The sequence below is a fragment of the Mustela erminea genome, chromosome 1 (genome assembly GCF_009829155.1).
Source record: "Mustela erminea isolate mMusErm1 chromosome 1, mMusErm1.Pri, whole genome shotgun sequence".
NCBI classification, from domain to species: domain Eukaryota; kingdom Metazoa; phylum Chordata; class Mammalia; order Carnivora; family Mustelidae; genus Mustela; species Mustela erminea.
Genome location: NC_045614.1, coordinates 6,161,184 through 6,180,381, shown reverse-complemented (window position 1 = coordinate 6,180,381; position 19,198 = coordinate 6,161,184). Strand labels below are relative to the sequence as shown.

The following is a 19,198-nucleotide window of genomic DNA, read 5'->3' as shown; positions in this document are numbered from 1 at the left end:
AGGTTATTCGTGGGAGTGTTATTTCCAGCAGCAAAAGATGAGAAGCAACTCAAATGTCCACCAATAGGAAACTGGTAGAATTAGCAATGGACTTTGTTTTAAAGTCATGGGAAGGCGTCGTTTTCTCAGACTCTCTTGTGATCGTGTTTCCAACTTGATGTGCAATTAGGTTTATGTTATTTGTTTCAGTTTTGAGAATTGCAGTTGTACTTTTTAAAATATGATTCCAAAGCCAAAATTCTCTAATAAGATATGTTCCGGGAATATTAAGGATAATTCCTGTCTCTTCTTCTCGATTATTCTCCTGCCCTTATTGGTCACCATTTATACTCATTGGTTTTATCCTCTCAGTATTTTTTTTTTTGCATCCATAAGCAAATAGGTATGGATATCTGTGTATGTATCTATCTACAATGTGTCTATAAATGTATATATCCAAAAAATATATATGCATACATATATACACATATATGTGTGTATCTCCTGGCCCTTCCCTTCTTATAAAAGGAACATTTCGTATACTGTTTTGTACCTTGATTTTTTTTCTCTCCTTATATTTATTGGGGAGAATATTCTCTATGAATACCTAGAGACCATCTCACTCTGTAGTGGCTACATGATCCTTCACTATACGGATATTCCCAAGTTTACTTCCCAGTTCCCTATAGATGCACATCTGTGTTGCTTCTAGACCTTCACAATTATATTTATTGTCACAGTAAATAGTCTTAGACATCTGTTTTAGTATTTCTGTATCTTTGACAAAGATTCCTACAAGTGGGACGGACAGAGAAGAAGTTAGCGTCTTCACTGTTTTCTGTGATCAGGACAAATTTCCTGCTGTAGGATTGCAACCCAGCAGTGTAGGAGAGTGCCTTTCCAGGCAGACTTTCCAATAAAGGGTTTTTCTTGGTCGACAGATAAGAAATAGTATCATTGTAGTTGTAGTCGGCATCGGTTGTTATGAATAAGATCTCCGGTGATTCTACCAAGGGTGGTGTCCTTGGATTGGTAGTGATTGAAACCAGAATGTCCCAGGTTGAGTAGCAAGTGAGACACAAGGAAATGAGTCAAAGGGTGAAAACACTGCCTGGGTGCCTGGGTGGCTCAGTGGGTTAAAGCCTCTGCCTTCAGCTCAGGTCATGATCCCAGGGTTCTGGAATCGAGCCCCGCATCGGGCTCTCTGCTCAGCAGGGAGCCTGCTTCCTCCTCTCTCTCTGCCTGCCTCTCTGCCTACTTGTGATCTCTGTCAAATAAATAAAATCTTTAAAAACAAAAAACAAAACACTTTGCCTGTGATCAGGGAAAGAGACTGGGTGAAAACGGAAGGAATACTCCCCTTTTACAGATGTATTTCACTACTAAAAACACTGCATCTCCCATATGTATATTTACTGGAAGGCAACATATTGGTAAAAATGGCTCAGTATGAAGAATATGGATTTATAATAAAGACAGCAACAACAAAAACTTAATACTGAGTAACTGAATAGCATCCAACAATTATTCTTTTTTTATAATGACAAAATGCACATAAGGTAGAAATACTGAAAAGTCTAACAGTGAAGGGGGTTCCCCTTTCTCCACATTCTCTCCAAAATTTATTTTTGCCATTCTAAATGGTGAAAAGCCAGTAATATTTCCCCCTCTTGTAAGAATTAAAGAAGTGTGGGCATTCTCCTGAAATATCACTGGACCACATAGATGTCCCCATGATACAAAAGCAATCTTTTTGTGAGGGTTACTTTTCTAAGCAGCATGAAAAATGGTTACTAGAACACCCTAATTCAAATAAGCTTAGCCTAAATTTAGAGTTATATTAGCTGCTGACAAACTGTCATTAGTAATACATTTAGGAAATGGCCAGATGTTGTGAACATGAAACAGGAAGTGCCTGAGGAGCAGGAGAGCGGCTGGACCGAGTCCTTTGTGTGGTAGAGAGACGGGAGTGAACAAGGGCGCGTCTGGGAGGCTGGGTTCAGAGAGACGTCTCTGAGCTGCTGGTCTAGATGGTAGAACGGGGCCGGGAAGACAGGGTCCAGGGTGGTGCCGAAGGAAGGCGCGGCTGGCGTGGATGGGGGAACCTCGCAACCCAGTGAGGGTCATCCGCTCGCCCTCTGACGTCATACCCAGTGAGGGTCATCCGCTCGCCCTCTGACGTCATACCCAGTGAGGGTCATCCGTTCGCCCTCTGACGTCATACCCAGTGAGGGTCATCCGCTCGCCCTCTGACGTCATACCCAGTGAGGGTCATCCGCTCGCCCTCTGACGTCATACCCAGTGATGGTCATCTACTCGCCCTCTGACGTCATCTGACGGTGGTGGGACTGGCGGGGGAAGGACTGATGGGAGGCAGGTGCCAGCGTGTCCAGCTGGTAAAGGGTCGCAGCCGGGGCTGTGTGTGCGACAAGCACTTGGATGGGAAGAACGTGCCCTGAGACTTGGTGAGCCTGAGGCTTCCCTGGGGGCGGCGCAGGCCCGTGCTGGTCGTACCGGTTAGGACAAGAGGACAAGTTCTGCCGTCACATGCCCTGCGTTCATCCCCTTCTGAGCAAAGTAAAGACCCAGGACTGGAGACCCCACGTGTGCTTCCAAGGAGGACACGGTGGGCAGGCTGCGACAGGTCCGTCCTCAGTAGCCTGGGGAGGGAGAGAGGCTGTGAAGGCTCCTGTTTCCCCATTTCTTCCAGAACCTGGCCTGCGTGCGCGGTGGGTACGAGAGGAGGAGCATCCGGGTTCTCTGTCTGAGTCACAGGATGGCGGCCGTGGTTCTGTCCCCCACTTGTGGTAAGCTCGGGGGTCCCCAGAGTCCAAGCATTAAAGGCCCCTGCACCAAAGAGCGGGAGAGGGGCTGAGCAGTGCCGCGAGTGTTGAGCCCTAGACACCCGGGGGTCATAGGGACCCCATGTGGTTCTTGGGATTTGGGGTGTTGCTGGTTTACGCAACTGTGCAGGTGTCACCTGTGTGGTGAATATGGGAGAGCCTTTGAATTATGCCTCAAATTCTTTCTGTAAACTTGATAAAACAATAGTGCTGGCCCTTGAACTTCAGTTTCCTCCACTGTGAAATGGGAATCATCGCCTTTTCCTCCAGTGCAGTCAGAGTCTTGGCCTTGGTGAGACAGGGCTCTGCTCTGGCCTCCTGTGAAGGCTGTGTGTGCATGCGTGTGCATGTGCATGTGCGTGTGTGTGTGTGTGTGTGTGTGTGTTGGGGTATGGTCAGTTACAGGTAGGTCGGCAAGCCCCCACACAGGTGAGTGCTAGAATACAGAGCCATCCCGACCTCCTCGGACTCATTTCTTTTTCTCCAGCTCAGCCTTCCCTGTTCTCAGCCTCTCCTCAAAAAGGATGCACAGAGGAGGAAGGGTCGGTGCATGGCTTCCTGACAAGCTGGTTACCGGTGAGTCAGATACCCCTTTTTCCAAGTCATTATTCTTTTCACCAAGTCGGACTTACCTTTCAGGGCCTGGAGCCCCCCAAACAAACCATGTCCTCCGGCGTTCCAGGATCTCTGGGTATCTGGTGGTAGATAAAATGTTGTCAGTGTTTATCAACATTTTCTATATTTTCATAACTTCTTCTAGAATCACTTTATACATAACACTATTATTAGTTTTAAAGGAAAGACATGACTGCGTCCTATATTCAAGCCACTGTTCATGGCCACTGGGAAGTATCTCTGGCATCTGCCATGTCCCCGGCCTATGCTCAACCCCGAGACTGAGGGAGATAAGACTGCAGGATTTCACAGTCTCCCGGGAATAAGGGACTCACTTAGAAGTACATTTCACCTTGGCAGTGGGCGTCAGTAGACAGGAGAGGAGCACTGCAGGCTGAGCCCAGAAGCAGTGGAGAGCACAGCTCAGAACCCTGCCCATGTATCTTATGCTTGGGGTTCCCCGTTTCTACTCCTGTCCTTCTGTCAACTTGGTGGGTAGACCTTGGCTAAGACATAATGTCTGTGACGGCTCAGGACTTGGTGACCTTCGAGGATGTGGCCGTGGAGTTCACGCAGGAGGAGTGGGCGCTGCTGGACCCCTCTCAGAGAACACTGTACAGAGACGTGATGCGGGAGAACTGCAGGAACCTGGCATCCCTGGGTAAGCCCCGCCTCAGCCCTGCATTTATTGAATGACTCAGATGATAAGCCTTTGTTTTTAATTCATGTAACATTCACAGAACAGAAAACATTTTGAATGTTCAGTTCAGTGATTTTTAGTAATGCCATGGTGTTGTACAACCATGTCTAATTCCAGAACATTTATTGCACCAAAAATAAACCCTATAATCATTAAGTAGCCACTCCCTTTCCCACCTACTCCAGCCAGTAGCTACCACGGATCTACTCTCTGTCTCTCTGTTTTTACCTGTTCTGGACATTGCATATGAATGGAATCATACAAGATATATCCTTTTGTATCTGGCTTCTTTTGCTTAGAGTAACCTTTTTCAAGGTTCAGCCATGCTGTAGCATGTATCAGAACTTTATTCCTTTTTGTGGCTGAATGTCATTCTACTGTGTGTATATACCGCGTTTTGTGTACCTACTCAACATTGATGAACATTTGACTCATTTCCACCTTTTGGCTACTGTGAAGAGTGCTGTGCTATGAATATTCATGTACGTTTTTGCCTGAACATTTTGTTTTCAGTTCTCTTGTACATATACCTAGAAATGGAATCCCTGGGTCTTGTGGTCATTCAGTGTTTCTTTTTTTTTTTTTTAAGATTTTTTATGTATTTATTTGACAGAGAGAAATCACAAGTAGATGGAGAGGCAGGCAGAGAGAGAAAGAGGGAAGCAGGCTCCCTGCTGAGCAGAGAGCCCGATGCGGGACTCGATCCCAGGACCCTGAGATCATGACCTGAGCCGAAGGCAGCGGCTTAACCCACTGAGCCACCCAGGCGTCCCAGTGTTTCATTTTTTGAGGAACCTCCAACCTTTTCTCCATGCACCATTTACATTCCCACCAGCAATGTGGGAACACATAGTTATTTGCATTTCCCTGAAGAATGACGAGAAGGTCCTCTCTTCATGTGCCTGTAAGCCCATTTGTACATCTTCTTTGGAAAAATGTGTATTCGACTCCTTTGCCCATTTGAGGTGGGCACTGGAGTTGTTTGCCTTTTGCCTTTTTATTGTTGAGTCATAAGTGTTCTTTATATATTCTGGATGCTGGACCCTTAGCAAATACATGATATGCAAATATTTTCTCCCATTCTATTGATTGTCTTTTCACTTTCTTGAAGGATAGTTTTGCTGCATATAGAATTAATGGATGACAGAGGGTATTTTTTCTCTCAGCACTCTGAATGTGTCCTCCTCTGTTTTATGGCCTCTGCAATTTCTCATAAGAAATCAGCTGTTAATCTGATTGGTGGTGATCCCATGTATATGATGAACCAAAAATTCTCTTGCTGCTTTCAGGATACTCTGTCTTTAGCTTTCAACAGTTTGATTATAACATGTCTTAATTTGGTCTCCTTAACTTTTTAAAAAAGATTTTATTTCTTTATTTGACAGAGAGAGATCACAAGTAGGCAGAGAGGCAGGCAGAGAGAGAGGAGGAAGCAGGCCCGCCACTGAGCAGAGAGTCCGATGTGGGGCTCTATCCCAGGACCCTGGGATCATGACCTGAGCTGAAGGCAGAGGCTTTAATCCACTGAGCCACCCAGGCACCCCAGGTTTCCTTAATTTTATCCTCTTCAGTGTTCATTAAGTTTCTTGATTGTGTAGATCCACGACTCTCTTCAATTTGGAGAACTTTTGGCCATTTGCCTTTTAAAAATATTGTTTCTGGGGGTACCTGGGTGCCTCAGTGGGTTAAAGCCTCTGCCTTTGGCTCAGGTCATGATCTCAGGGTCCTGGGATCGAGCCCAACATCGGGTTCTCTGCTCAGTGGGGAGCCTGCTTCCTCCTCTCTCTCTGCCTGCCTCTCTGCCTACTTGTGATCTCTCTGTCAAATAAATAAATTTTTTAAAAAATAAATAAATAATAATTAAAAAATAAAAATATTGTTTCTGCCCCTTTCTCTGTCTCCTCTCTTTCAAGAACTCCATTATGCACATGTTCATTGTTTGAAGGTGTCCCATAGGTTTCTTATGCTCTGTTATTTTTTTCTTTTCTTTTTTCTCTATATTCTTCAAATTGGACAATCTCAGTTGACCTATCTTCAAGTTCAGTGATTCTTTCTTTCACCAGATCAAGTTTGCTGATAAACTTCTCTAGTGAATGTTTCATTTTAATTTATTGTACTTTGTACTCCGAAATTTCTGTTTGGTTCTATTTTATAATGTCTTTTACTATTTGTCGAGAATCCATTTTCATGGTTTCCTTTAGCTCTTTGAGCATGCTTAAAATAGTTGAAATCTTGGTCTAGTAAGTCTCTTCCTCAGGGATAGGGTCTTTTTTTTTTAAGATTTTATTTATTTATTTGACAGAGAGAGGGATCACAAGTAGGCAGAGAGGTAGGGAGAGAGAGGGGGAAGCAGGCCTCCCCACAGAGCAGAGAGCCCAATGCGGGGCTCAATCCCAGGACCCTGAGCCAAAGGCAGAGGCTTTAACCCACTGAGTCACACAGGTGTCCTAGGGACAGTGTCTTTTAGTTTCCTTTTCCTGTAATGATCATGCTTCTTTGTTTCTTTGCATGCCTCATAATTTGTTGAAAACTCCCAAATGTTTGGAATGTTCTGGCAGTCTGTAAGTCAGAGATTCCCCGATCCCCAAGTTTTATTGTTGTTGCTCGTTCTAGTTGGGTGTTGTTTGGTGACATTTTTTTTTAAAGATTTTTTTTTTTAATTTGACAGACAGAGATCACAAGTAGGCAGAGAGGCAGACAGAGAGAGAGAGAGAGAGAGAGGAGGAAGCAGGCCCCCTGCTGAGCAGAGAGCCCAATGTGGGGCTTGATCCCAGGACCCTGGGATCATGACCTGAGCTGAAGGCAGAGGCTTTAACCTACTGAGCCACCCAGGCGCCCCTGGTGACATTTTTTGAACTGATTTTGTAACGTCTGTATTTATCATGTGTGGCTCTGTTTTGTTGGGTTAACAGTCAGCTAGTGATTTATCAGAGATTTCCTTAAATGCCTGGAACTCCCAGTCTTTGCAGATGGTCTCTGTATATGTAGGAGTATGCCTTCACAACTCAAACAGTTTGTAACTCTGCCTTAGTCTTCATTTCCTGTTTGCATAGAACCTGATAAGCTGTCAAGGGTGAAGACTTAGTGCCTTTTCAGATGTTTTCTGAGCATACACCCAACCCTGGGTATGTACATGTTCTATATTTAGGACTACGTGGGAGCTTTTCAAAGCCCCTCTCCCCCAAAGTATCTTGCTCCCTACTTTTCCTCTGAGACTTTTGGGCTAGTCTTAATGTCTGCTTCAGTGATTTTCCCTTGCCCCAGGCAGCAGAAGCTAATATATTTAAATGTATTCAGTACATGTTCCAGCCCTCCACCCACCTAGCCCCTTCAGCTCCAGGAGAGTTTGGAGTTAAAATAAAGGCAAGCGCTTTGAGCCAGTCCTTTTGGGAGCCACCAGGAAGGTAAAAACACAGAACCACACTTCTTTGAAAATAAGATTTGTCCTACTTCCACCAGTACTAAGAGCACAAACTGTCTTCAGTGTACTTGGTGAGGTGAGACACACGATGGGGTGAGGGTCAGCTAAAAAGCTCTCTTACAGAGTCAGCTGGTTTTCTTGATTAAGCATTTTCCTTGCTGCTGTAAGCCCTTCATAACTTTCCGGAGTTTTTGTTAAGTTAATTCTAACAGTTTTTACCTGTTTATTTGCTTTTTTTTTTTTTTTTTTTTTGTGGAAGTTAAACTTTCAGAGTTCCCTACTTCACCATTTTTGCTGACATCACTTCTCAGAGGTCTTTCTTGGACACCTTTATGTTCCTAGGCCTGTGTTAGGAATTGGGAATATAGTGGTGAATAAGATAGATGTGGTCCCTACCTTCATGAAGCTTACAGTCTAATGCCTTCCCTATGAACTGAAGATCTAGTGTTGGCCCTGACTTTATATTCTCTGTGCATAACAGTTTTGGAGCTTTTAAATCTGTATTTGAGCTTGGGCATTAGCTTCTGGTACTAGTTATTCCCCCAAACACCCCAGGTATCATACCGATTGAGTATGATACCCCTGGGTATGATACCCTGGGTATCATATCGAGTGAGGTAACTTACATTTTTTTTCACTATGAAAGAGAGCTGCTATATTTATTTGAATTTATGGATAATTATTCCATTGTTCGTAAAACCACACCTGTTTATCTTCAGAAGTAGGGGCTTCAGATTCATGATGAGGCTCATTTTCCCCTGTAGGGTCCCCCTACATACTATGTCTTCTCTTTATGTATAGGAAATAAAGATGATAAACCTGGCCTGGTGTCTGAATTGGAGCAAGAAGATGAAGTGATTATAGAGGAAATCACAATTCTCCCAGGCAACTGTCCAGGTGAGCCCCAGGTAGATTGTGAGTCCTTGTGAGGAACATCTCTGGCCTGTGGCTTGAGAGTTTGGAGTGTTACATTAGGAAATGTCAGTCAGGGAGCTTTGTAAAATTTCCTTTTTCTTGACAAGATCAAAAGCATTTAAGATAAACCTCTTTGTGTACCTTCTTTGCTTCCTCTTAAATTCTCTGTGCATCACTTCAAATTTTACTTCAGCCTTAGAGGAAGAGAAAATATATGTCTATTTTCCTTCTTAAATGTAAGTTTCACATGAGCTCCATGTCCAGCTACTTCCCACTTCACATTCCTGACAATTCCTTCTTCTGTCAGCCTCAATCTCCATCTTCCTAGAGTCTTTTTTAAAAAAAATACCTAAAATTGGGGCACCTGGGTGACCCAGTCAGCTTAGTGTCTGCCTTCAGGTCAGGCTCTGTGCTCTCTTTCACTATCTCTGTTGCCATATTTGTCTCTGAAATAAATAAATAAAATCTTCTTTAAAAATACCAAAATTGTGAAACCTGTGTCCCTTTCACTGCAGACCTCCTGAAAAATGCTAATCCTTTAAGGTCTGCCTTCACTAATACGTACTTTTTGTCTTTCATTTTCCCCACAAATTTAAACTTCTTTTCAGTTTGTTTCAGATTTGGAGACTCTACTTAAAGCCAAAGGGTTAACTTCCAAGCAGTATGCTTTTAGAAAAGAACAATATGAAAGCATAAAAATGGTAAGATCCCTAATTTTCCACAGTAAGAAAATGCCATAAATTAGAAAAACCACAGAGTCATTCTCCCAAGAGAAAGTGGCCTCTGAAGAGATACCATGAAACTATTATGAATTTGGAGAAAAATTATTTCTTCCCTGAGCATCTCCATACTTGTTTCCATAAATGTGACTCAGATTTTTTTTAAAGATTTTATTTGTTTATTTGACAGACAGAGATCACAAGTAGGCAGAGAGGCAGGCAGAGAGAGAGAGAGGGAAGCAGGCTCCCTGCTGAGCAGAGAGCCCAATGCGGGACTCGATCCCAGGACCCTGAGATCATGACCTGAGCCGAAGGCAGCGGCTTAACCCACACAGCCACCCAGGCGCCCTGTGACTCAGATTTTGAAGGTTTCAAACATAAGCTTGTGTTAAACCTATCAGAAAAAATGTTCTCTGACTATAATAAGGAATTGTGGCACAACAACCATTTTTTTAACTTCTAACCACTCAAACTAGCATAAAGCCTATACAAACACTTGAAGTAGCAAAAATGCCAAATTATAATGATATACATAACAGAACTCCTGGGAGAGAGAATTCCTATGATAGCATTGAATATTAAAAATACTAAAATACTACTGGGCAGCTCAGTAGGTTAAGCCTCTGCCTTCAGCTCAGGTCTTGATCCCAGGGTCCTGGGATCAAGCCCTGCATTGGGCTCTCAATTCATCGGGGAGCCTGCTTCCCTTCCTCTCTCTGTCTGCCTCTCTGCCTGTGATCTCTCTGTCAAATAAATAAATAAATCTTTAAAAATATATATTTAAAATACTATAAATTATAGTCATCATTCATCTCTCAATCAACAGGAAAGAAATCATCTTGAGTGAAACTCAATGAATGTACTCAGTGCTTTAAAATCTTCAGCACAAAATCTAACTTCACTCAGCACAAGAGAATTCATATCAGGGAAAAACCCTATGACCATAATCAGTGTGGCAAATCCTTCAACAGTAGTTTTTACCTGATTTTTCATAAGAGAATGCATAATGGGGAGAAACCCTACAAATTTCCCACAACTGTGGGAAAGCCTTCAGTAATCCCTCTTCCCTTAGACTGCACGTGAGAATTCACCCTGGAGAAAAACCTTACAAATGTAATCAGTGTTTTCATGTCTCCCGTACTAGATGTATCCTCAAAAGGCACAAGAGAGTTCATACTGGGGAGAATCATTATGAATGTAATCAGTGTGGCAAGGCCTTCAGCACAACACCCCCCTTACCATACACAACAGAATTCATACAGGAGAGAAACTGTATGAGTGCCATGACTGTGGGAAAGCCTTTAGGAAGAGCTCACATCTGACCCAGCATGTGAGAACTCATACTGGAGAAAAACCCTATAAAGAACTCCTCAAACTCAACACACACAAAACAATCATATAAAAAAATGGGCAGAAGATATGAACAGACACTTCTCCAATGAAGACATACAAATGGCTATCAGACACATGAAAAAATGTTCATCATCACTAGCCCTCAGGGAGATTCAAATTAAAACCACATTGAGATATCACCTTACACCAGTTAGAATGGCCAAAATTAACAAGACAGGAAACAACATGTGTTGGAGGGGATGTGGAGAAAGGGGAACCCTCTTACACTGTTGGTGGGAATGCAAGTTGGTGCAGCCTCTTTGGAGAACAGTGTGGAGATTCCTCAAGAAATTAAAAATAGAACTTCCCTATGACCCTGCAATTGCACTCCTGGGTATTTACCCCAAAGGTACAGATGTCGTGAAAAGAAGGGCCATCTGTACCCCAATGTTTATAGCAGCAATGGCCACGGTCGCCAAACTGTGGAAAGAACCAAGATGCCCTTCAACGGACGAATGGATAAGGAAGATGTGGTCCATATACACTATGGAGTACTATGCCTACATCAGAAAGGATGAATACCCAACTTTTGTAGCAACATGGACGGGACTGGAAGAGATGATGCTGAGTGAAATAAGTCAAGCAGAGAGAGTCAATTATCATATGGTTTCACTTATTTGTGGAGCATAACAAATAGCATGGAGGACAAGGGGAGATGGAGAGGAGAAAGGAGTTGGGGGAAATTGGAAGGGGAGGTGAACCCTGAGAGACTATGAACTCTGAAAAACAATCTGAGGGTTTTGAAGGGAGGGGGTGGGAGGTTGGGGGAACCAGGTGGTGGGTATTGGAGAGGGCACGGATTGCATGGAGCACTGGGTGTGGTGCAAAAACAATGAATATTGTTATGCTGAAAATTAAAAGGAAAAAAAAAACCTATGAGTGTGATCAGTGTGCAAAATCCTTCAGCAATAGTTTCTCTCTTACTGTGCACAAGATAATGGAGAGAAACCCAATGAAGGTAGTGACTGTGGGAAAGCATTTAATAATCTCTCATCTGTTAAGAAATACATGAGAACTCACACTGGAGAAAAACCCTATGAATGTAATCACTGTGGGAAATCTTTCAGCGGTAACTCTTACCTTTCTGTGCACAAGGAAATTCGTAATAGGTAGATAGGAAAACAGTGACTGGGAAAGCATTCATTGATTTCTCATCCTCCAACATCTTGGGAACTCATGCTGGATGTAGAAATTATCTTTGCCTAACAAGTTAGCCCCAAGACGTAGTGCTTTAAAGCAACAAACATTTATTATCTCACAATTTATGTAGGTCAGGAGTTCAGAAATGGATTAGCTATATAATTCTGGTTCTGGTTCCCTCACAAGGTTGCAACCAATATGTTGACTAGAACTGCAGGCACCTGAAGTCTTTAGGACTGAAGGGTCCACTTTGAAGATTGATTATTCACATTTCTGACAAACTAGTGCCAGTTGTTGGGATGGGACCTGTGGTTCCTTGCCACGTAGGCCTTTCTGCAATAATGAGTGTCTTTATAATATGGCAGCAAGTTCTCCCCCAAATAATGTGACTCAAAAGAACCAATGCAGGAGCCATGTCTTTTATGGCTTAGTCACAGAAGGATATATTCTCTCTTCATCTATACTGTGTTGGTCACCCAGACTGATTCTGACTCAGTGTGGGAGGGAACTACACAAGATATGGATACAAGGAGAGAAACCACTGGGAATGATTTTGGAGACTGACCATGACTCAGTGAAGAAAAGCTGTCATCAATATGGAATAGCATTCAGTAACCCAAAAGTTAACTCACTGTGGAGAGAAACCCTGTTAAGTACAGCTTATGTGATAAGACTTTTACCTCAAACTCTCACAGAAAAAAAGAAAAAATTACCAGGCACTGGGGTGGCTCAGTCATTAAGTAAATGCTTTCAGCTCAGGTCATGATCCCAGAGTCCTGAGATCGAGGTCCGAATCAGGCTCCCTGCTCAGCAGGAAGCCTGCTTCTCCCCCTCCCACTCCCCCAGCTTGTGTTCCCTCTACCACTGTGTCTCTCTCAAATAAAATAAAAATCTTTTTAAAAAAATTACAAACTGGGGAGAAACGGGAGGAATGCATTGGCTAAAGGAAAGCCTTTTGTGGTATCTTGTGAATCACATGAAATTCACATGAAGGGAAAACCCTATGAATGTCACCAAAATGGAAAACTCTTCCAACGACACTCATCCTTTAAGACATACATAAGAAATCACACTTTACAGAAATTTTACAGACATACCAATTTGAAGACATACATAAGAAATCACACTTGACAGAATTCTCTATATTGAAGGAATATGAAATAAAAGCAATTGGCAGTCTCCACTCTACCCTCCTCTTCCGTGCTCCTTGCTTCAAGAGGTTAATGAACTGTATCAGTGGGCTCACATACCTCAGACTTCGGTTTGCGTTTGTCAGAGGAGAGCCCAGGTAGATCAGGGGGGTGGAGGAGAATGAGCCCATGGCACAGCATATCCTTGCAGGAGAACTGGGTTCTAGATGCTACCCTTGGCCACTTCTCAGCCCCTATAGTGCAGCCCTCTCCCCTCCTCACACCATGCCCCCGAACTTCAATAATCACTCCCTCCTCTGTCCTCTCCTTCATTGTTCCCCTCCCAGTCACTGTATATGCACTGTCACTTTTTTGTTTCCCTATACCCTTCCTGCAATTGTTATGGTATAGTGATATACCAGTGTCCTGAGAACATAATAAAAGGTCTTTACCATTTTTTGCAAAGCCCCAGACAATTCAGATCCACTGCAGAACAGACCTCACCTTCCACCACTCCTGTTTACTTCCTAAGTTAGAGTCGCACTGGTCTTGCTCTAGCCTCACCATCCCAGCACAGCTCAATATCAGGGTCTCCATACTGCCTGGACTGATATTCCCAACATACCTATAGAGTTCACTCTCTCAGTTCACTTAGGTTTCTGCCAAAATGTTGCCTGAACTGAAAAACTTCATTCCCACTCCAAATATGTGAGCAAGTCTCCAGTTCCCACATTTATTATCTTTATTGGGAGTGTTTCATTTCAACAGCACTTATCAGCATCTGACTGACTCTATATATGCTTCTTTATTTCACTAATATTTATTCCCCACCCCAACCCCCACTATGTTGTGTACACCATGAAACCAAGGACTTTGATTCATCACTGCAGATCCTGTGCCATAACCATGCCTGGTATGGAGGCAGTGTTTTATTGCATAGTGACGAAGAGTATGGACTTTGGAGAAAGACTATTTGAGATCAAGTCCAGACCCTACCACTTAATCGCCTGGTTACCTCAGGCAAGTAACAGTTATTCTGTGCCTGTTTTTTCATTTATAAAATGGGAGCAATGAGAGTGCCTACTTTGTAAACTTGTACTGAGGATTCAGTTAGTTCAGTTAGTTCATATATATAAAGCACTTGGGGACTGCCTGAGATACAGAAAACACTATATATGTAATGGCATTGGAGTCTTCCAAGTTTATCCAGGGCTTTTTTTTCTGAATCTTTAAGGGATATGTGCTGGGACAGCCCAGGGCAAGGGCATCTGGGGTTTGTGCATGTGGCATCCTGCACCTGTGGGTCACTCTCTGGGGGGGGAAGGGGACAGTAGAAGGAACACGAATGGCACTTGCACCCCTGTGTTCACTGCAACCTTATTTAGAGTAGCCAAGATATCGAAACAACCCAGATCCATTGATGGGTGAACAGATAATGAAAATGTGGCATAGATATAAACAGATTAATATTCAGCCATAAAAAAGAGCGAAATATTTCCATTGGCCGCAGCATAGATGGACCTTGAAGGCATTATGCTAAGCAAAGTAAGTCAGACAGGAAAAGACAAATACCCTATGATTTTACTTATATGTGGAATCTAAAAACAAAAACAAAACTCAGTTCATAGACAGAACAAGCTGATGGTTGTCAGAGGCAGGAGGTGAAGGGGGTCAGAAGGTACAACCTTCCAGTTATAAAATAAGTAAGTCGTGGGGAGGTCAGGTACGGCATGGTGACTATAGTTAATAAAACTGCATTGTGTATTTGAAAGTTGCTAAGAAAGTAAATTTTTAAAAATTCTCATGACAAAAAAATGTCACTATGTATAGTGATGGATGTCAGCTACTTTCCTTGTGGTGATCATTTTGCAACATATACAAAAATCAAATCATTATATTGTACACCTGAAACTAATATAACATTACATGTCAATAATATCTCAATTTTAAAAAGAAAAGAAAAGCTAGGATCTATATTTTTAAAAAAAGACAGGCAAAGGAGGATGCCTACCAGGAGAATCATGATGATGTCAACGTCAATGATTGATATTATCTAACACTTCACAGAGACAGTCTATGTGCCCCACATGAAATGACTCTTCATCTACACAATACCATAAATCAGGTTGCTGTGCTACTTTATTAGTTTTCTTTTGCTGTGTAACAAATTTAACAACTTAAAACCACACATTCGTTTATTATCTCACAATTTCTATGGCCAGGAGTCTGCACATTATTTAGGTCTCAGAGTCTCTCAAGACTGCAATCAAGGTGTCTTCCAAGCCACATTCTCATGTGGAGGCTCGAACGGAGAAGACTGTGCTTCTGCGCTCATTCACGTTGTTGGCAAAGTTAATTTCCTTGTGGTTGAAGGACTCATGACACCAGCTTTATACTGGCTGTTGGCTGGAGGCCAACACTCTGTCCTCAGGGCAGCCACAGTTCCCTTCATGTGGCCCTTTCGTAGGCAGCTCACCATAGGATTGTTTGCTCTTCAACATCACCAGTAAAATCTCTCTCCAACCTGCTAGTGTGAACTCTTGTATAGTCCTCCACAATGATGGGAGTGACATTCCATCACCTTCTCCATGTTCGAGGAGTTAGAAACAAGCCACAGGGATGCCTGGGTGGCTCAGTCAGTGAAGCGTCTGACTTCAGCTTGGGTCATGATCCCAGGATCCTGGGATCGAGTCCTGCATCAGGCTCCTTGCTCCTGGGGAACCGGCTTCTTCCTCTGCCTGCCACTCCCCCTACTTGTGCTTGCTCGCTCTCTCTCTCTCGGACAAATAAATAAATAAAATCTTTTTTAAAAATATAAAGAAAAAGAAACAAGTCACATTCCATCCCCATACTCAGGGAGAGGGGATTATACAAAGTGGTGGACACCAGGAAGTGGGACTTATTGATGGGGGGGGTCACCCTAAATTGTATCTACCGCAGCTATTTTCCCCAACATGATGGGACAGAAAGGAAGATCAGTGATGTTCCTTCAACTCTCTGGAGCCCAGGTACCACATCTGTGAAACACAGGGTCGTCCGGACCACGTGAGGTTCATGAAATGACTCCACACACCAAGGGACTCATTCTCTGAGGCTTGAAAGTGTGTATTTATAATAATAAAATACTAATAAGACTACTTAGCTGTGCTGAGCTTATACCATGTGCCAGTCTCGGTGCTTAATGCTTTTCCAGTCTTACCCAATTTCATCTCAGAATGACCCTCTAGTAGAGGTTCTGTGATGATCTTTTTCTACAGTTGAGGAAACTGAGGCTTAGGGGGGTTTAATAAGCTGTCTCAGACTGCCTGGTGAACAAACAGCCAATTCACAAATCTCTAACTTTGGAAGTCTTGTTGTGAACCAGTCGGTACCTCTATAATACCCTTCACCATGGGAGTTTACCTTTTCCTTCCTGTATGGGTTATGGTTCAGCATTCTGTATTTCTCATGGCAACCATGGAGAGATCAGAAACCTCACAAGGGGGGGGTCACCTGAGTGGCTCATTTGGTTGTGTCCGGCTCTTGGTTTCAGCTCAGGTCATAGTCTCACAATCGTGAGATGAAACCTCGCATCCAGCTGCGCACTTAGCCTGGAGTCTACCTCAGATTCTCCTTCCCTCTCCCTCCCCCTCACTCTCTCTCCAACTCTCTCTCTCTCTCTCTCTCTCTCTCTCTCAAATAAATAAAATCTTTAGAAAAGAAACCTCAGCTCTTTGTTTCTCCTTGATGCTGGAATGCCGGTTGAACCTGTAGGTCCATCAACCAGAGCACAGTGAAACAAAGCAACTTGCTGTGTGACCTTTGAGAGTTCACTGTCCTCTCTGATGCATTTGCTAAAGCTTCCAGTGAGGGCCTCCCTGAGGTCCTAACATCTCTGGGGTGGTAGATGGAGTTCCATAAGGAAAAAAAACTCAGAGCTCTTTTATCCTGCCGTCATCAGACAGATGAGTGAAACCATCCGGAATCACTCAGTCCAGCCAAGCCATTGCTTGCCCCAAGAGGTTAGACACAGAAGCCTGGATTTAAGTTAAGTGCTGGCCTGGCTTATGGAATGGTGAGAAATTACAGCTGTTTGTTGTTTGAAGCCACTAACTAATGGAGTGTTTGTTTGCAGCAACAAATAGAGAGAAGGGTTTAGTTGATTTGCCTGGGGGAGTCTTACCAGAGGTAACTTGGGATCAGCATCTGTAAGGGACCGAAGTGGGTCTGAGCAGAGGGAAATTCACACTGCAGTGCAGCGGCAGCCAGAACCTTACCTGATCCCACAGGGAGCACTCCAACTTCAGAGTTGTTCTTCAGAGGCATCCCACACTGCACTAGTGTATTAGGGCTGCTGGACTGAAGGTTCCCAGCCCGGGAGTGAGCTTAAACAACAGAAATGTATTCTCCCACAGTTCTGGGGGCTGGAAGCCCAAGATGAAGGTGTCAGCAGGATTGGGTCCTCTTGAAGTTGTGAGGGAGAATCTGTTCCTTGCTTCTCTTCTAGGTTCTGGTGTTCCCTGGAGATCTTTAGCATTCCTTGGCTTTTAGGTGTGTTGTTCCAGTTTCTGCCTGTGTCTTCACATGGCATTCTCCCTGTGTGCCTGTGTCCAACTTTCCCTTTTTATAAGGACACCAGTCATTTCAGATCAGGGGCCCACCCGACTCCAGCATCATTTATTTCATCCTCACTAATTCCATCTACAGTCATGCTATTTCCAGGAAAAGCCAAATTCTGAGGTCCTGGAGGTTAGGATTTGAACATACAGTTTTTGGAGATTTGAGGAGACACACTCAAACCCTTAACAGGCACAAGGGTCAGAGATTCATACTCCTACAAAAACCAGTCATCAGATATGGCTGCCCTAAGGAAGGGAGCATAACTGTGGGCAAAGCAGCTCCCTTAAGCCTAGAAGAGTGCTGGCAGAGGGACTACGTTGTGAGCCCCCAGCAGATGACAGCCCCTGACATCTGGAAGAGCGAGCACCTGGGTTCTGAGAGGTATTCTGGATGGTGCATTAGTGTCAACTACAGTGAATCCACCACAGTGCTCACTACATCTACCACACGGATAGATCTACCCACTAGATCTACTGCAGCATCTACTGCAGTGGCAACTCGTGGCTCTAATTACAACACAGCCTTCTAGAGGGGCTTGAGGTGTAAGACTGGGTGAGTCACCTAGAGGGCACAATCTCAGGCAGCACAGTCAGCCTCATGGGGTAGAAACCATGCCCTAGGAGATGGGTCAGCAGCATCCAAGGAGGTTAGAGACCAAGAGCTAGAAAACATGAACCTCATCATACATAGTCTAGACCACCTAATCATGTCAGCCCTGTTAAGAGCATCACTTCCCTCTTCCGTGTACTTTGGAGATACCAAAGCTTTCATGTGCTTCCTCTCACTTGTGCACTATGCTGGTAACAACGGTCTCATCTATGGTCATGCAGCACACACTTGGGGCAGAGTCAGGGCCAGAGCTTGTACTTCCTGGATCCCAACCCTGAGCACTTCTACCACTCACATCCCCATTCCAACCCAGGGCCCAGCCAGAGCTCCTCCTCTGGTTGCAAGATTGTGGCCTATAAAGCCCAGACGATGACCCTGCTTCCTCAGCCTTGCCAGCTTCTCAGCAAAGGCCCAGAGTCTTGGATAGATGGGCAGATGGATGAACAGATGAACAGATAGATGGCTGAATGGACAAACAGGTGGATGGATAAATGGATGGATATGCAGATGGGTATACAAATGGGATGGTTGAATGAATAGATGGATGGAAAGAAGGAAGGAAGTTAGGGAAGGAAGGGAGGGAAGGAGGAAGGAGAGGCAAAAGGACGGCTTGATGGGTGGTTCCGTGGGCAAACACGGGCAGACCGATAGACAGAAAAACGGACAGATGGATAGATGGATGAATAGAGTGAGACTGTGACCAGAAGATCCACTGAGCCAACACACAGAACCATGAAATATGTTTGCTGTTTTAAGCCACAAAGTTTTGAGAATGTTTGTTACACAGCAACGACTAACATGTGAAGTAGTGTAACTCATTCAAAGTCACACAAGGAGCTGAAGGGAGGGAGTCTATCCCCTTACCCACCACACTCTATGTATAGTTCATGCAAAGCTGTTCAAAATCTTCTTCCAATCTGTGGTCCCCCACTGACCATCCACGCTGGGGTCAGGTCCATGCTGCCAAGATGACACTAAAAGTATTCAATATATAAGTCTTCAGCATGGTGAAATGGAACAAGATCCTGGAGATCCCCTCATATTCCTGGAGCGAAGCCCTTAGTGCTTGCATCATGGGAAGGTCTGGGGGTCTTTGGAATAGCAGTTACTTACCAACTGGTATGGGATAGTTTAAT

The 19,198-nt window shown here is 43.9% G+C and overlaps 1 pseudogene; it reads left to right on the top strand.

Annotated features, from left to right (window-relative positions):
* Positions 1–3,953: 3,953 nt before the first annotated feature.
* Positions 3,954–18,521, top strand: LOC116567927 (annotated as a pseudogene).
* The last annotated feature ends 677 nt before the right edge of the window (positions 18,522–19,198 follow it).